Genomic DNA, 15481 nt, shown 5'->3' on the forward strand with positions numbered 1-15481 from the left:
CTGAGACGTTGCTCATATTTTTCCATTCTTTTCCCTGTCTGTTCTTTTGTGAGTAGGATTTCAGGTGTCTTGTTCTCCAGTTCCTGAGTGTTTTCTTCTGCCTCTTGAGATCTGCTGTTGTATGTCTCCACTGTGCTTCTCATCTCGTGTTGTGATTTTCATTTCCATAGATTCTGCCAGTTGTTTTTCAAACTTTTGATTTCTATCTTATACTCACCCAGTGTTTTCTTTATAGCCTTCACCTGTTTTGCCATATCTTCCCTCAACTTGTTGATTTGGTTTTTTATTTGATTTATCATATTTCTTTGAAAGTCTTTAATAGATTGTTTCATTAAAGTGAAACAATATCTCAACTGTATCTTGATTGAGGTGTAAGTTTGTTCCTTTGACTGGGCCATATCTTCGTTTTTCCTAGTGCAGACTGTCGTTTTCCATTGTCTAGGCATCTGGTTTCTTGGTTACCCCAATCAGATTTTCCCAGACCAGAATGGGTTCAGATCTCAGAATAGGGTTATATTCAGTTTCAAATCTCCCTGCAGGTGTGTCTTAGAGATTAACAGTCTTTCCTGTGAGACCTCAAGCTGCTACGCTTTTCCTAACCTGCCCAGCAGGTGGCACCCTTCAGTCTGTCACTCCCGACTGGTGTAAGGAGGTAGGGCCCCTTTAGTTTCTGTTTTGGCTGTTTTCTCCCAGGCTCTGGGGTCTGGCTCTGAAGGAAAGACTGGAAGTAGAGCTGAGCCCCACTTTCTTCCTCTTAGGGAAGATACACCCCCTAGGGAGTTATCTATTACATTCAAATACCTTCTTTGTCTCTCTGGCTCTGTCATCTCCACCCCGGTCTGGGTCAGAGCACTGAGAAACGAAAATGGCTGAGGCGTTCTCCACTGAGCCCCTCAGGCTGAGAGAGAGAAAAATGGACAGAAAACCCCCTTTTAGAACCAGTATAGTATACGGCCCCCCAGTTTCACTCGTTGGCCAGAGATAACACCCGGTCTTCTGGATCCCCCTCCTGGGACAGATGAGTCTTCTGGGTCTTTAAGGTCAGTCATCACAAAAAGCGTCTGTCTGCTTCTTAGGGGGTTGTAGCTTATATTCAGCAGTCAATGTTTGTTAATCAAAACCCCAGTTGGAGCTGGGCTGAGCTATATGTGCTTGCTCAGAGAGCGCTGCTAGTTTCTACCACAGCGAGGTTTTGCAGCTCAGCCTGCTGTGGCAGGAAGAGGGGTCCTGATATAGTTCCAGTTTTTACTTACAGATTTTAAGCTGTGCTCTCGGGCATTCCTCCCAGTCCAGGTTGGTGTACAATGTGTGGACAGACACGGCTGTCCCCCTGCAGTTATTCCAGATTATTTACTAGTTATTCCTGGTTGTTTATTGGTTGCTCCAGGGGACTAACTGGATTTCACTCCGCTCTATGCCGCCGTCTTGCCCCCTCTCCCTCAATCAAGTTTTTTAATCTCTTCCTCTAACTTTTTTCCTTGACTGTAAACAGAAAATGGTATTTCTCGTGAATAAAATGAAAAACAAACAAGTAGACAAAAGGCATCAGTATTCTTTGGTGATCAGCTACAACAAAAAAGAATCAAGATACAATTAATTTCACTGTCAGTGGTAAGAATGCCTCCCCTTGCATCTGGTGTGCGTGTTTACATTCAACACTGTTTAAACTCGTCATCACTTTACAATTCATACACCCACTGATGACCTACAAAAAACAGAAGCAAGCAAATCTCTGCTTCAGGCAAAGAAGTATATGAAGCAAACTGAAATCCTGTCATCAGAGATCTATTTAACTGAACAAACAAGAAGGGCAGAGGTAGAGGGAGGTAGGCAGAAGACTCCTCCAAGCACCGCCCTCCAGGCAGGCCCCAAGGATGCAAACCAAGGAAGAACCAGCTTCAGCTCACACACCAGCAGAGGTGGGAATCAGCCTGGTGAATAATGTGGTAAGTGTTAGCCCCAAATTAGAAGTGAAGTGTGATAGAGGGAGAGAGGTGGCAACCGCTAATTCTGTCTAGAGGAACCAGAGAAAGCGTCAAGGAAGAGAGCATCTGAGGTGGCCCTGCTGACAAGCAGGAGAGAAGAGTACGAGTGAGCACCCGGAGCACGAGGGGGTCCGCAGAAGGGGAGGACTGGGGTGCGTTTGTAAAGCACGCTGAAGGCCAAGCAAAGGGTTCTGGGCTTCAGGCCACTGGAATGGGAGGCACCCGGACTGAGGGGACCTGGTTTAAGAGCCGGGCACAGGAAGGAAAAGCAATGGAACGGAGGATTCCGTGGGATGGAACAGAGGGGAGGCCAGTGCAAGGCAAGTGACAAGGCACTGGGAACCGTTTCAACCTGGGGCGAAAGCGTGTGCTCAGATTGGGGCACACGAGCCTCGAGGTGCCTGCAGGAGGACCAAGCACAGCCGTCCAGGAGGTGACAACTCTGACCTCCCCAGCCCCGGCCTAGATGTATGACAAGAGGTGCCAGGCAAGGTGAGAGGGAGAGGTCAGCGGGAGGCTGACCGGTGGAGAGAGAGAGGGAGAAAGAGGGAAAAGGAGGCAGGGAGGAGGCTGCGAAGGAAAGGCAGAGAATGGAGGTAATTCTGAAGGGAAGGGGTGTCAGGAAGGCTGGAGCTGCCAGGGAGACCAAGGGAGATGACGTCAAGTGTGACAATCAGGCCACCCATGGCTTTCTCCCTGGCAATTTCAGTAATGTGCTACGAGTGTGGAGACTAGGTGGTGAGGAATTAAAGATGCAAACTTTGTAAAATGCAGTGAAGCCAAGGACATCTGTGGCTAGAGGGAAAAGTGGAGGGAAAAAAATTTTTTTAATTTCCTCTCTTTTCCATTATCTCATTTAATTTTGTGCCAAACCAAAAGTAAGACTTGCTCTCCCCATTTTACAGATGGGCCACCTCACACGCACGAAGTTTAAGGGCCCGCCCAGCATTAAAGTCAGTGGGGAGATGGAGCCTCAGCCCCAGGTTATTTTTTTGTTTTGTTTTTGTTTTGTTTTTGCAACTACAAAAGCAAAAGCACTGCAGGTTTCTTTTTTTAAAGAATGAAGATTCAAGTTTGCAGACTCAGGGAATGAAGCCACAGAGAACGGAAAAAGATGAGCAAGAACTGTTCCGAGAACCAAAAAAGCCACAGACTGGGAAAATAGTATTTGCGAAACATCTGTCTGATAAAGAACTTTGGAAACTTTTAGATCTCTACAATAAGAAAACAAGGCAATTAAAAAAAGGGCAAAGATCTGAACAGACACCACACCAAAGAACATAAACAAATGGCAACTAAGCATATGAAAAGATGCTCAACATCATCTGTCATTAGGAAGATACAGGGACTCTCATTCACTGCTGGTGGGAGAGCAAAGGGGTGCAGCCACTTTGGAAAACAGTCTGGCAGTTTCTTACAAAGCTTAATATAGTCTTACCATACATTCCAGCAATCTTGCTCCTAGGTATTACCTAACTGATCTGAAACCTTATAATCACACAAAAGCCTGCAGGTGAATGTTTATAGGTCCTTTATTCATAATCGCCCCAAACTGGAAGCAACCAAGATGTCCTTCAAATGGATAAACAAAGGTAGATCCACACAATGGAATACTATTCTGCAATAAAAAGGAGCGAGCGATTAATTTATGCAACAACATGGATGGATCTTAAATGCATACTGCTAAGTGAAAGCAGTCAGTCTGAAAAGGCTACATACATATTTTATGACTCCAATTATATGACATTCTGGAAAAGGAAAAACTATAGGGATGGTAAACAAAACAGCGGTTGCAGAGACATGAGAGGAGGGTTAAAATAAGGTTGGGGAGTGGGGAGGGTCGAATAGGTAAATCTCAGGAGATTTTTCTAGGACAGTGGAACTCTTCTATATGATATGGTGATTGTGGATACATGACACTATGCATTTGTCAATACCCACAGAACTTTACAGCACAAAGAGTGACCCTTAATGCATGCAAATTTTTAAAAAATAATTTAGGAGGGAGGGGGTCCCAGGATGACAGACAGTATGTGATAAAAGAATCTAGCTGTATTACAAATGTATGAAACAACCCCCCTGAAAGGGGAGAAAAAGGTGCTGACCTAAGTAACTTTGAAAATGCATGGAGTCTGTAAGACTGAAGACAAAAGGACCTGCACAGGAACACTGTACTCTAGCTAAACCACTATACATGTACGCTGCAACCCAACCATTAAGTAAATGGATGGTGGATGGGAGGAGCCAGGGAAAGAGGAGAGAATGATCCAAGTGGGAATGGATCAGAGTTAGAGACATCAGTAAGAACTCATGTTTAGCTTAATGTGGATATAGATAGTGCATAAAGAATTATTTACAGATATGCATATACACATGAGTTAGTATACACACATATATTTCCTTGCTCTGTTGGCTGAGAGGATCTAGAAGAAACACACCCCATAGTGACCAGCACACCTGGTGCCTAGATTTCAGTTTCTAATACCATTCTCTAATTAGAAACGACTTAATTAGAAATGACTGATTCTAGGACTGGGCCAGGAAATATACAAGATGAGCCCAGAGCATTTTGTAATGCCAGAAAGTAAGAAAGTGCCCACCTCCATCCACACTTAAAAGAAAAGCACGATGATGGGGTATGTCAAAGCAGCACAGGAGCCACCTGAAAGAGTCCCAATTGCCAAAGCTGGAAAAAAATCTGAGCAACAAAATAAATAAAGAAGTATTAGATTATAACCCAAAGTATAAAATAAATCCCTGAGTCCATATAGATGTAAATAAATGGAGAAGAATAAACAAATCTGTGAGGAATTCCAAATAATTTGTGCAGACACTCCACCTGCAAGGAGGTAGAGCACAACCCTCCTCCTCGAGTGGGGGCTCCCATGATGACTTCCTTCCAAAGAGCACAGGACAGGGGGTAGGAAGCAACTTGACAGTGGAGAAACCTGACAAACACAACTCTGCCAGGTGATCAAGGCCAACGTCAACAGTGATGAGTCAAGTTAGAGCATGTGCCCTTGATATGATGTGTCGTGAAGGGCACTTTCCGTCTCTGGGCTTCCTCCCCAAATCCTACAACCCTAGTCGAATCAAGAGGAAACCATCAGACACATCTCAACTGAGGGCATCCTACAAAATGCCTGACCAGTACTCCTCTAAATGGTCAAGGCCATCAAAAACATCTCACAACCCAGAGGAGCCTAAGGAGACAATCTGCACGAGGGTGGACTTCAGTTACTAAGGGAGGGAGAGAGACGGTGACATGACAACGCAAAATGACCCTTCTTCCTGAGATCGCAAGAAGGAGGAAGAAACAGGCTACTGAGAAGTGTGATGGACAGAAGCTAAAGCAGTTCACGCATCATGAAACTGTTTTCTCAGTGAAGAGTAAGGAGGCAGGGCTGGGCAGGAAAGCCTCATCAAGGACTTGGAGGTCCTGAGGAGACTGAGAAACAGCTTTAGTGGAAGTGAAAAGGTGGCTAGGTCAGAAAGGCTGGGTCAGCAAGGGGAATCTTAAGAATTCAGATGAGGTGCCAGTGGTGAGAATGGATAATCAGGATAATCTTGCATGTGGCCATGAAAACTGGATGCTAAAGCAGAGGGAGGTTAAGGGAGGTCAAACATATGCCCCAGGTATGTCAGCAACCTGGATGATCAAGTAAAGCAGGATGGGGGCCTGAGCAGGAAAGACTATAAGGAGAAGGCCAAAGTCCTCAATGATCCTGGAAGAATGTGGAAGTCACAGATAAATGAACCCAGCCCCCCTAATCTACTGCGATTATGGTCTTAAAGTTCTTCCCCTCAGCATGCCACCATGCAATATTCAGTTTGCCTTTTATAGCCTACCAATAATGTGTGCCCTATGAAACCACACTTTTCTTCCCAAATTACTAAATCTAAAGAATAGAATATTAACCTTTGAGGTATAAAACCACAGGATTTTAACCTAGCTGAAACCAAATTGTGATAATGTGACAGTAGATTATCCATACTATGATGGTAACTGAATTTGTACTTTTCTAGAAAGGTCTTTTATATTTATATTAAAGTACTTAATCACTCCAAAATAGCACCAGGACATTGCAGCTAAAAAATATGGCAAACTGAGAGAACACAGCCAGAGATGAGGACAGGAGAGGAAAAGTCAACAGTTAACAGGGAAGGGAGGGAGGGCAGACACTGGCCACCCTCAGTCTCCTCCATAGACATCTAAGTTTCGGGAGCTCAGTCCTGGATTTTCTCCTGTTTACATGCTCCACTTAAATGACCTCATGGGATCCCATGCCCATGTCTTTAAAAACTATTTACACTGGAAATCTTCCAGATTGATAAGCATCAAGGCATCTGAGTGGCTACGTAGCACAGGAGGCTCAAAGCAGAACTCCCCCCTCCACTCATCAAATTGTTCCAACCCTCCTCTCCCCTTCTCAGGAAGCCGCACCACCATCTAGGCACTGAGGTCAATAAAGCCAGCACTCACCCCTCATGCATCTCTTTCCTTCACCTCCCACATCCAGCTTGGCAGTGCACCCTGTCAGTCCTACCTCCAAAACCTGTCCCCATCTATCCATTTTTATGACCTCGACACGTGGCCCTAGATGGAGGCACTAGGTGCTCTGGCCTACGTAGCTCTGACAGCCTCCTAACCAGTCCTTCACTTCTGTACTTAATGCCACTACTGTCCCAACAATTCTTTCTCCATTTAGCACCCAGGGCAATCTTTTAAAGATGTAAATCAGATCATATATTGCCCTGCTTAAAAGCAGCCCACTGAGCTCCAGGCCTCACTGTGGCCTACAAAGCCCTCTGTGATCTGCAGCCTGCCAGCCTGTCTCCTCCCATTCTCCCTTTGTCATCACTCAGCAGAATGTTCCCTGCAGGACCCCTGCACTCACCTAGCACACTACACACTCCAGAATGCTGAATGAATGAGTGAATCAGGGAGAGTGCCTGAATGAGACAGGAAAACCATAGGAACAGGAAAGGAAGAAGGAAAGAAGACGCAAGTTCTCATGGGAGCAGGGGGTGTCTGGGGGTCAGGGGTCAGAAGGTTCAGGGGAGTCCTGGAAAAAAGAAGAGAAATGTTAAAGCATTAAGAAGAACGAGGGAGAAAAGGATGAAAGAGATAAAGCCACACTTCTAAGGGTTTTTCTGCAGAAGAAGTCTCAAAATCAGGTACAGAGAACATTCGTGGTAACTCAGAGCACACAAGCTGGAAAAGACCACCTCAGGACTGCTTACACATATACCTAACGGTTTCACTCCTATCTTTTACCAGAGCCACAGCCCAGAAGTGAGGGTCAAATAGAGCCAGTCGTTTTTTTTAAATTCCCACAAGGTAAGTAAACCCTCAAAAGATCTAAATCCACAAATAAAAAGAACTCCAGAGTTCCAAACCTCTAAGGGTCCTGACCCAGAATACTGAGCCTGAATTAGGTTGGTGAATTCCAACCTTTTTCCATATCTTCCTAAATAGAGTTTCCTTGTTTCAAATCAAGCAACCTTTCGTAATACCAGACTCACCCAAATCCCTAATACTAGGAAGATTTAAATTGTTCATATATTTAGCTATTAGTTATAAGTGAATGACAATGTAAAATATTAGAAGGTAAAAGGAAAGGTCATTTACTGAATATCTACTATGTTTCAGGAGCTTTATAGACATTATTACATTTAATCCTGCCACCCCCCCTAAAAGCTAGATACTATGATTAGCTCATTTTAGGGAAGAGGAAAGTGAGTCTTAGAGAAAAGTTAAGTGACTGGCCCAAGTTCCCAGCCAGTGAAGGGTGGAGCCAGGCCTTCTGACTCAGAGCCCATGGTCTTCCACTACCACACATGCCCCCCACCAGGCACTTGGTTTTAGAAAGTGACTCTGTAATGAATAAATCAAACATGGGAAATATGGAATCTAAGCATTCAAACCATTTCAACAAAGAAATGATACTGTAGAAGCCTGTCTCAAGAGAAACTGGAAGCTTCTCCAGCCTGACTGACCACTGTGCCTTCCCAGAGTGACCCAACCCACCAGCCTAACACAGACCTAGCCCCTCTTTCTCAACTGGTAACATTTCCCATGCAACCATATTTATTAAACACCTTTGAGCCCTTTCGTCCCAGACACAAAGTGAATGACCCCTCCTTCCTCATTCCTACATCCTTGATGCTACTTCTTAATTATAGCTCTGATTCTTCTTTCTCACCTTTTCCACAACCCAAGTTTGGGGCAACCCTCATCTCTGGCCTATGCCTCTGCAGAATCCTAGCCTCCAAGGTGTGTCTCCAGGTTCCAACCATCTTCAGCACTGCCACAGGAGTCACCATTCGAAACCGTGGTACAGATTATATTTCTGATAAATGACTTTTATCTAGAATGTATAAAGAATTTTTAAGCCTCAACAATAAAAAGACAAATAACACAATATTAAAATGGGCAAAGGATCTTAATAGATATTTCTCCAAGGAAAATATAAAAATGGCCAGTAAGTACTAGAAAAGATGTTCAACGTCGTTAGTCATAAGGGAAACGCTAATCAAAATCACATGAGATATGAATTGGACAAATGTATGTCATGACTACAAAGCATTAATAATGGGGTTGTATATGGGAAAAAATACACCTAAAGCAATCTATGGTCTGTAGTTAACAATATCTTAATGTTCTTCCATCAATTGTAAAAAAGGTACCACAGCAAAGCTAAGTGTCAATAATAGAAGGGTAGAAGGGTATGGGGTTTTTCATTTTGGGGCAATGAAAAGGTTCTAAAGTTGATTGTGGCGATGTAATCACAGCTCTGTGATTATACTAAAAGCCAATGATTGTACACTTTGGAGTGACTGTATGGCGTATGGATAAAACTGTGTTAAAAAAGTAAAATCACATGAGATACCACTACACACCCACTAGGATGGCTATAATCAAAAAGCCAGATAATAAGTTTTGGTGAGGATATGGAGAAATTGGAACCCTCATACACTCACTGCTGGTGGGAATGTAAAATGGTACAGCCACTTTGGAAAACAATCTGGCAGTCCCTCAAACGATTAAACATAGAGTTATCATATGACTCTGCAATTCCCCTCCTAGGAAGATAGCCAAGTGAACTGAAAATATATGTAACCACCTCATAAAAACTCATATGTGAATGTCTACATTAGCATTACTCACAATAGCCCAAAAGTGGAAACAATCCAAATGACCATCAACTGATGATCAATAAACAAAATGTGGCCTATCGCAAATATTACTTGGCCATAAAAAGGAATGAAGTACTGATTACATGGATGGACCTGGAAAACATTATGCTACATGAAAGAAGCCAGACACAAAAGACCTCTGACTATATGATTCAATCCATATGAAAGTCCAGAATAGGGAAATCTATAGAGACAGGAAGTAGACTGCAGGTTGCTTAGTGCTAGAGGTTGGGGTTGTGATAGCTGAAGGGCACAGGGTTTCTTTTTGAGTTGATAAAATGTTCTAAAATGGATTGTAATGGTTACACAACTCTGTGAATGTACTAAAAGTCACTGAACTGTGCACTTTACATGGGTGAATTGCATGGAATGTGAATTATATCTCAGTGAAGCTGTTATAAAAAGATCACAGAGGTGGTCAGTGTGCCAGTTTGAAACTGTTATGGACTCCAGAGGAGCCATGATCTTTTAATCCAATCTAACTGGGTGGAAACTTTTGATTGTTTCCATGGAGATGTGATTCACCCAACTGTGGGTGAGACCTCTGATTAGATCATTTCCATGGAGGTGTTACCCCACCCATTCAGGGTGGGTCTTGATTAGTTCACTGGAGTTCTTAAGAGAGCTCAAGAGCCCACACAGACACTGAGGCTTGGAGACGCTTACAGAGAAACACCCTGGGAAAAAGAAGCAAAGATGCATAGGAGCTGAGAGAGAGGAGCTAAGACAGAAGCCCAGAGACATTTTGGAGAAAGCCATTTTGAAACACAACCCAAGAGCAAAGGACAGCAGATGCCAGCCACGTGCCTTCCCAGTTGACAGAAGTGTTCCAGACACCACTGGCCATTCTTCACGGAAGGTATCCTCTTGTTGATGCCTTAGTTTGGACACTTTTATGGCTTTAGAACTGTAAATCTGTAACCCAATAAGTCCCCTTTCTAAAAGCCACTCCATTTCTGGTATTTTGCGTAACAGCAGCTTTAGCAAACCGGAACAGTCACAAAATCAACCTAGTCAAGAACCTTCTAGCATTGGCCGCGGCATTCAAGGCTAGACTGACTCTGGCTCTGGCCTTTCCAGACTCAATTTTCACCACTCTCACACAGTGAGATCTTCACACAGTGCTCATTTTGGTTCCCCTTGCCATGGAATTTCACACCCCTATGCATTTGCTCCTGCTATTTCCTCCAATTAAATACTCTTACACTCTCTGTGCCTAGCTAAATTAATCATCAGTCAAGCATTTATCAAGCACTCACTATGTATAAGGTACTGCAGGATAACATAGTGTTTTAAAAACTAGAAGGTGTAATTCCAGTATAAAGCCTTATCTTGGCCCCAGGAGTCTGAATTGTATTAGACAATAAATAAGGTCTTAGTGACGGTTTCTGGAGGGAACGAAACCTAGTAATAAGCACGACCAAGATTAGCAAGCACATGTTTGTAGACAGAGTCAAAGAAACTGGTGAAACAGAAAAAATTCAAAGAGGCAAGTGACAGTAAATGATAATTCAGGGTCCCATAACATTCAGACCAAAGCACTGATACAAGAGTCAACAACATTGGGAAGAAGGAACTATCTCTTCCTCAGAGAAAAGAAGAAGAAAAAGACTAATGGATATTCAGATAAAGTTCAGCTAGAAAAGAATAAAGTTGAAATGGCCTCTGTCTCCTTCATGATAAATGGTAAAGCAAGGAAGGATGTTTTTAAGTAGAAAGGGACCAAGACAGAAGGAAAGATGCTACAGCTGAATGGTCACACAGCAAGTTGTGAACGCTGACCCTGATGACTGGCTTTGGGGAGGAAGTAAAAGTGGGAGTTTTGATTTTTTTACCTTATGCTGTGCTCTAATGTTTAAAGTTTCTTTATACTTCTTAAACAAAGTTCTTACACAAAGTTCATAGCACTTTCTCTCAGCTGACCATTTTATTCATGCTGACACTTTTCCTTTCTTAAAGATGATTTCTGCTTTTATAGTTCATTGATTAGCATGGCTGTAAAGTTCCAGCTCATTCGGTTGTCAATTCAACATGTATTAGCCAAAGCACCGAAGGCAGGCTGGAGGCCAGAAAGCCACTGGTAACAGAATACTTCTGGACACACTTTACCCACTTTATTACCTGGAGATGAAACATCTGCATAAATAGTTTCAACTGTTTAATGAATTGTTTAAAAACTACCTTTTCAGGTAGTCTTAGTCTCCATCTCAAATTCAAAAGCCAATGCTTCTGAAGTCAATCAATCCTTCTGTTCCATTCCTTTTTTCAAATACCCCAAGAGCCTTTCACTTTAACCATGTTTTGACTTGCCAACAAGCAAATTCTACAAGGTGACTCTTTTAAAAGTGACTTCGGGTAAGTAAAAGCTATAAAGCAACACCAAAATGATTAAATTTATCATATGTGAAAATGAAGAGTTTAGGAAAAAATGTATACTGACCTGGATTTCTACACCATCTAAGACAATAAAAGTACTACAGATAAATATAGGTGCCTTAAATACATACATAAGCACACTACAAACAAAACAGGTAGCACCGATTTGGACACAAGTAGCACTGATTTGGACAGCACTGTATACAACCTAAACAGGCTAGAAGGCAACTCCATCAACAGTTCTTAAAGCTCCAGTTTAACTACCATAATAAACTGATTATTCATAAGCTGGTAAAGTGTGTCCATGGATCAGCAAAACGGACCTAGTTGCAGCAGCAATGGCTACTCAGGAGAGAGAAGCCTTGATTGCAGCAAGAAAAGATGCAAACGTTTCCCTCAAGGCTGACCTGACTGTTCCACCTGCAGATGTCAGGCAGCTACACCTCACTCCCCTTACCCCTAAAGATAACTGACGGGCGGAGGAGGGGGTAGGACAACAAGGAGGAAAATGGGCAAAGAACAAAAGAAGAGAAAAGTTTGTTGTTTTCTTTAATCAAGCGGAGGAAAGAACACTGGCCTTCGGGAAGCCACGCGCGATGTGCGGAGAAGTCTATTGTAATACGTGCTTGTAAAAAACTCTTTATAGCTTACAAAAGGATTTATAGCCAGAGTCTCTTCTGGTCCTAACAACAACCCCATTATTAGTCACCCGAATCCCAGTGCACACAGGAGAAACCCGTGGCCCCGAGAGCTGAGTGTCACACCCAAGGTCGGGGAGAAGCTCGGGCTGCACGCGACCCAGGCCCTATTCCGAGAGCCACTAATGAGTGACAAGGAGACCCCTACAAGGGAAGTCACGCGCAGGTCAAAGGTGCCCCCAAGGACCTCCGGAAGGTCGCGGATGCGCGACAGGGGGCAGGAGAGGGAGCAGGGGGGCCGAGGGATGGCGGGCGGGGACCGGGAGTGGCCGGGAGCCCGGGCGTGAACAGCCGGCCCAGCCCTGCCCGCCTCACTCACCCGAGGCCCAGGCGGGGTCGCCGGCGCGGCGGCTCCTCCCGGCCTGCGTCGGCGGCGGCGGCGGCTGAAGCGACCGAGGCAGGGATGCATCATGCGACCGCGCTCATGGCCGGACCGGGGCGGGCGCCGCGGCTCGGCTGGATCTCGCCGGGCGGGTCTGAGGGGAGCGGCGGCCAAGCAGATGCCGGAACCCAGATCCCTGCCGGGAGAGCGCGGCCGCTCGACCCCCGGAAGTGGACCCGGCGAGGTCAGCGGCGCCGCGCCTGCGCAGATCCGACCGCGCCGCTCGCCGCCTCGCGTGGGGGACGCGTGTGGCGGTTTGCGGGAGAGCGGAGGCAAGCAGTCGGCTGGGAAGCAGTGTCTTAAAGACTGACTGCTATTTGAGAAAACTCAGCTCTTAGTTGCGGACTCCCCTCGCAAAAATAAAGGGATCCAATCAAAACGCGGTCCGGTGAGAGAACGAGGGACTACGGGCTGCCGCAAGGCTCAAGCCGCGCCGCTAGGCTGCCAAACCAGGTCGGGGAGTCCCCGGCGGAGTCACGGGATTCGCAGAGCCGTCCCATCGCCAACTTTAGGCTGGGCCTGTATGTTGTGCAGAAACGATAACTGGGAAATTGAGAAAACAAGAGAACGGGAGTGGAAACTCCTGAGCCGGAAAACTTATGCGCACAGGGGAAGCACACTAGACCAGGGATGATCGGAGGCTGAACCCGGGGTCTCCGAGGGACTTGGAAAGTAGAGGAACTCCATGATCCCTTCCAGGTGACGCGTCCTCAGTGTTTTTTATTTCTTTGGACTCCTTGTAGAATTTGAGGACAATTTTCCCAGGGCTATGAGGTAGTTGCTCAGTTATTATTAAACTGGCAGGTACTTACTACATTATTACTGATGCAAGCAGTAATGCCACCTCAGGGATCTATCAGAATCTCTCTCTGCAAACCACCTGCTCACTATTTACCGTTCTTCCTCTCACAAACTCTTATTCCAGCTACACGTTGGAAAGCAAAGCTTGTGCTAAATTAATCATCAAAATCCCAGTTTTGAAAGTTTAAAGTTATGTGATCATATCATATACATCTATATATTCATCATGGTGCTATGCATTTGGTCAACCCCCTTGGGACTCTCATCTCCTGCAATCTTTGTTTCCAAATTTTGTTCCGCACACAGAAAGGTGAGGTGGGCCTCCAGTCAATGGTCAGTTATTTTTACAGAGGTGGAAAGAAAGGATAGTTATCTTTGAATACTAGGAAGGCTGCAAGCAGCCAATATACTTGGGGAATACTTGGTATGAACAGTGTTAAAATATAAACTTTTCTTCAAGTTGCTGAAAGAAATTAAAGAAGGCCCAAACAAATGGAAAGATATTCTGGGTTCATGGATTGGAAGACAATGTTGTTAAGAGTCAGTATTACCCAAAGTGATTTACAGATTCAATGCAATCTCAATTACAATCCCAGCAGCCTTTTTGGCAGTAATGGAAAAGCTAATCATCAAATTCATATAGAAGTGCGGGAGACCCAAATAGCCAAAACCATCTTGAAAAAGAAGAACAAAGTTAGAGCACCCATACTTCTTGATTTCAAAACTTATTACAAAGCTACAGTAATCAAAATAGCCTGGTACTGGCCTAAGGAGAGACAAATAAGACTACTGAATTAGACTCGCAAGTCCAGAAATACACCCCACATCAATGGCAATTGACTTTCAAGAAGGGTGCCAAGTACATGCAATGGGGAAAGAATAGTCTCGGCAACAAATAATGCTGGGAAAACTGCCTATCCACATGGAAAAGATTGAAATTGGACCCCTACCTCACTCCATATATTAGAAAATGAGCAGAAAATGGATCATTGACCTCCATGTAAGAGCTGAAACCATAAAACCCTTGGAAGAAAACATAGGGGAAAAGCTTGAGGACCTTATATTAGACAATGGATTCTTAGATATGACACCAAAAGCACAAGCAACAGCAATAATAAAATCAAAATTAAAAACTTTTGTGCATCAAAGTACATTATCAAGAAAGTGGAAAGACAGCCCAGAGACTGGGAGGAAATATTTGGAAACCATATATCTAAAAAGAGCTTAGTACCAGAATATGTAAAGAACTCCTACAACTCAACAACAAAAAGACAGACAACCCACAAAGGACTTGAATAGACATTTCTCCAAAAAAAGGTGTACATATGGCCAATAAGCACGTGAAAAGATGCTCAACACCACTAGCTATTGGGGAAATGCAAACCAAAACCACAATGAGATACCACTTCACCCCCACTAGAATGTCTAGTATTAAAACACACACACACATACAACAACAACAAACAGAAAGAAAAAAAAACAGAAAATAACAAATGTTGGTAGGTTAGAATGTAAAGAAATAAGACCCATTCTACATTGTTGGTAGGAATGTAAAATGGTGTAGCCACTGTGGAAAAGTTTGGTGGTTCCTCAGAAAGTTAAACATAGCATTACTCTATGACCTGGCAATTCCCCTCTTATTGCTGAATGGCTACAGAGTTTCTGTTTGTGTTCTGAAAATACTTTGGTAATGGAGGGTACTGATGGTAGCACAACATGGTGCATGTAATAGCACTGAATTTTACAAATGAAAATGGTTAAAGTGGAAAATCTTGTGATATATATATTAATTACCAAAATAAATATTTTTTAACGAAGGTAAAAAAAATTCATGAATCATGAATGAAGCCGTGTCAAGATTTCATTAGGCCCACTGATTAGTAAAGGAGTCAGTAAGATGCTAGAGTGGGTTCAAAGGGGATTCCAAAGAGCAGACACGTACATAGGCAGGCCAGTATGTGGAGATGGATTTGCTTAACACATGCGAAACAGACTTTCCACTATGGGGGAGGAAAATCAAACTTCCACCAGACAAGATT

General features: G+C 43.9%; 1 protein-coding gene across 2 annotated transcripts in view; it reads right to left on the reverse strand.

Moving 5' to 3' along the window:
• ZDHHC7 (zinc finger DHHC-type palmitoyltransferase 7) overlaps nt 1–12837 on the reverse strand; it is a 40885-nt gene extending 28048 nt beyond the window's left edge. For both annotated transcript variants that reach the window (XM_037816074.1, XM_037816073.1), the window contains exon 1: nt 12579–12837. The gene's annotated coding sequence lies outside the window, so the exon portion shown is untranslated. The remainder of the gene's footprint in view (nt 1–12578) is intronic.
• Between the last annotated feature and the right edge of the window lie 2644 nt (nt 12838–15481).

This window comes from Choloepus didactylus, chromosome 22 (genome assembly GCF_015220235.1).
Source record: "Choloepus didactylus isolate mChoDid1 chromosome 22, mChoDid1.pri, whole genome shotgun sequence".
Taxonomy (NCBI): Eukaryota; Metazoa; Chordata; class Mammalia; order Pilosa; family Megalonychidae; genus Choloepus; species Choloepus didactylus.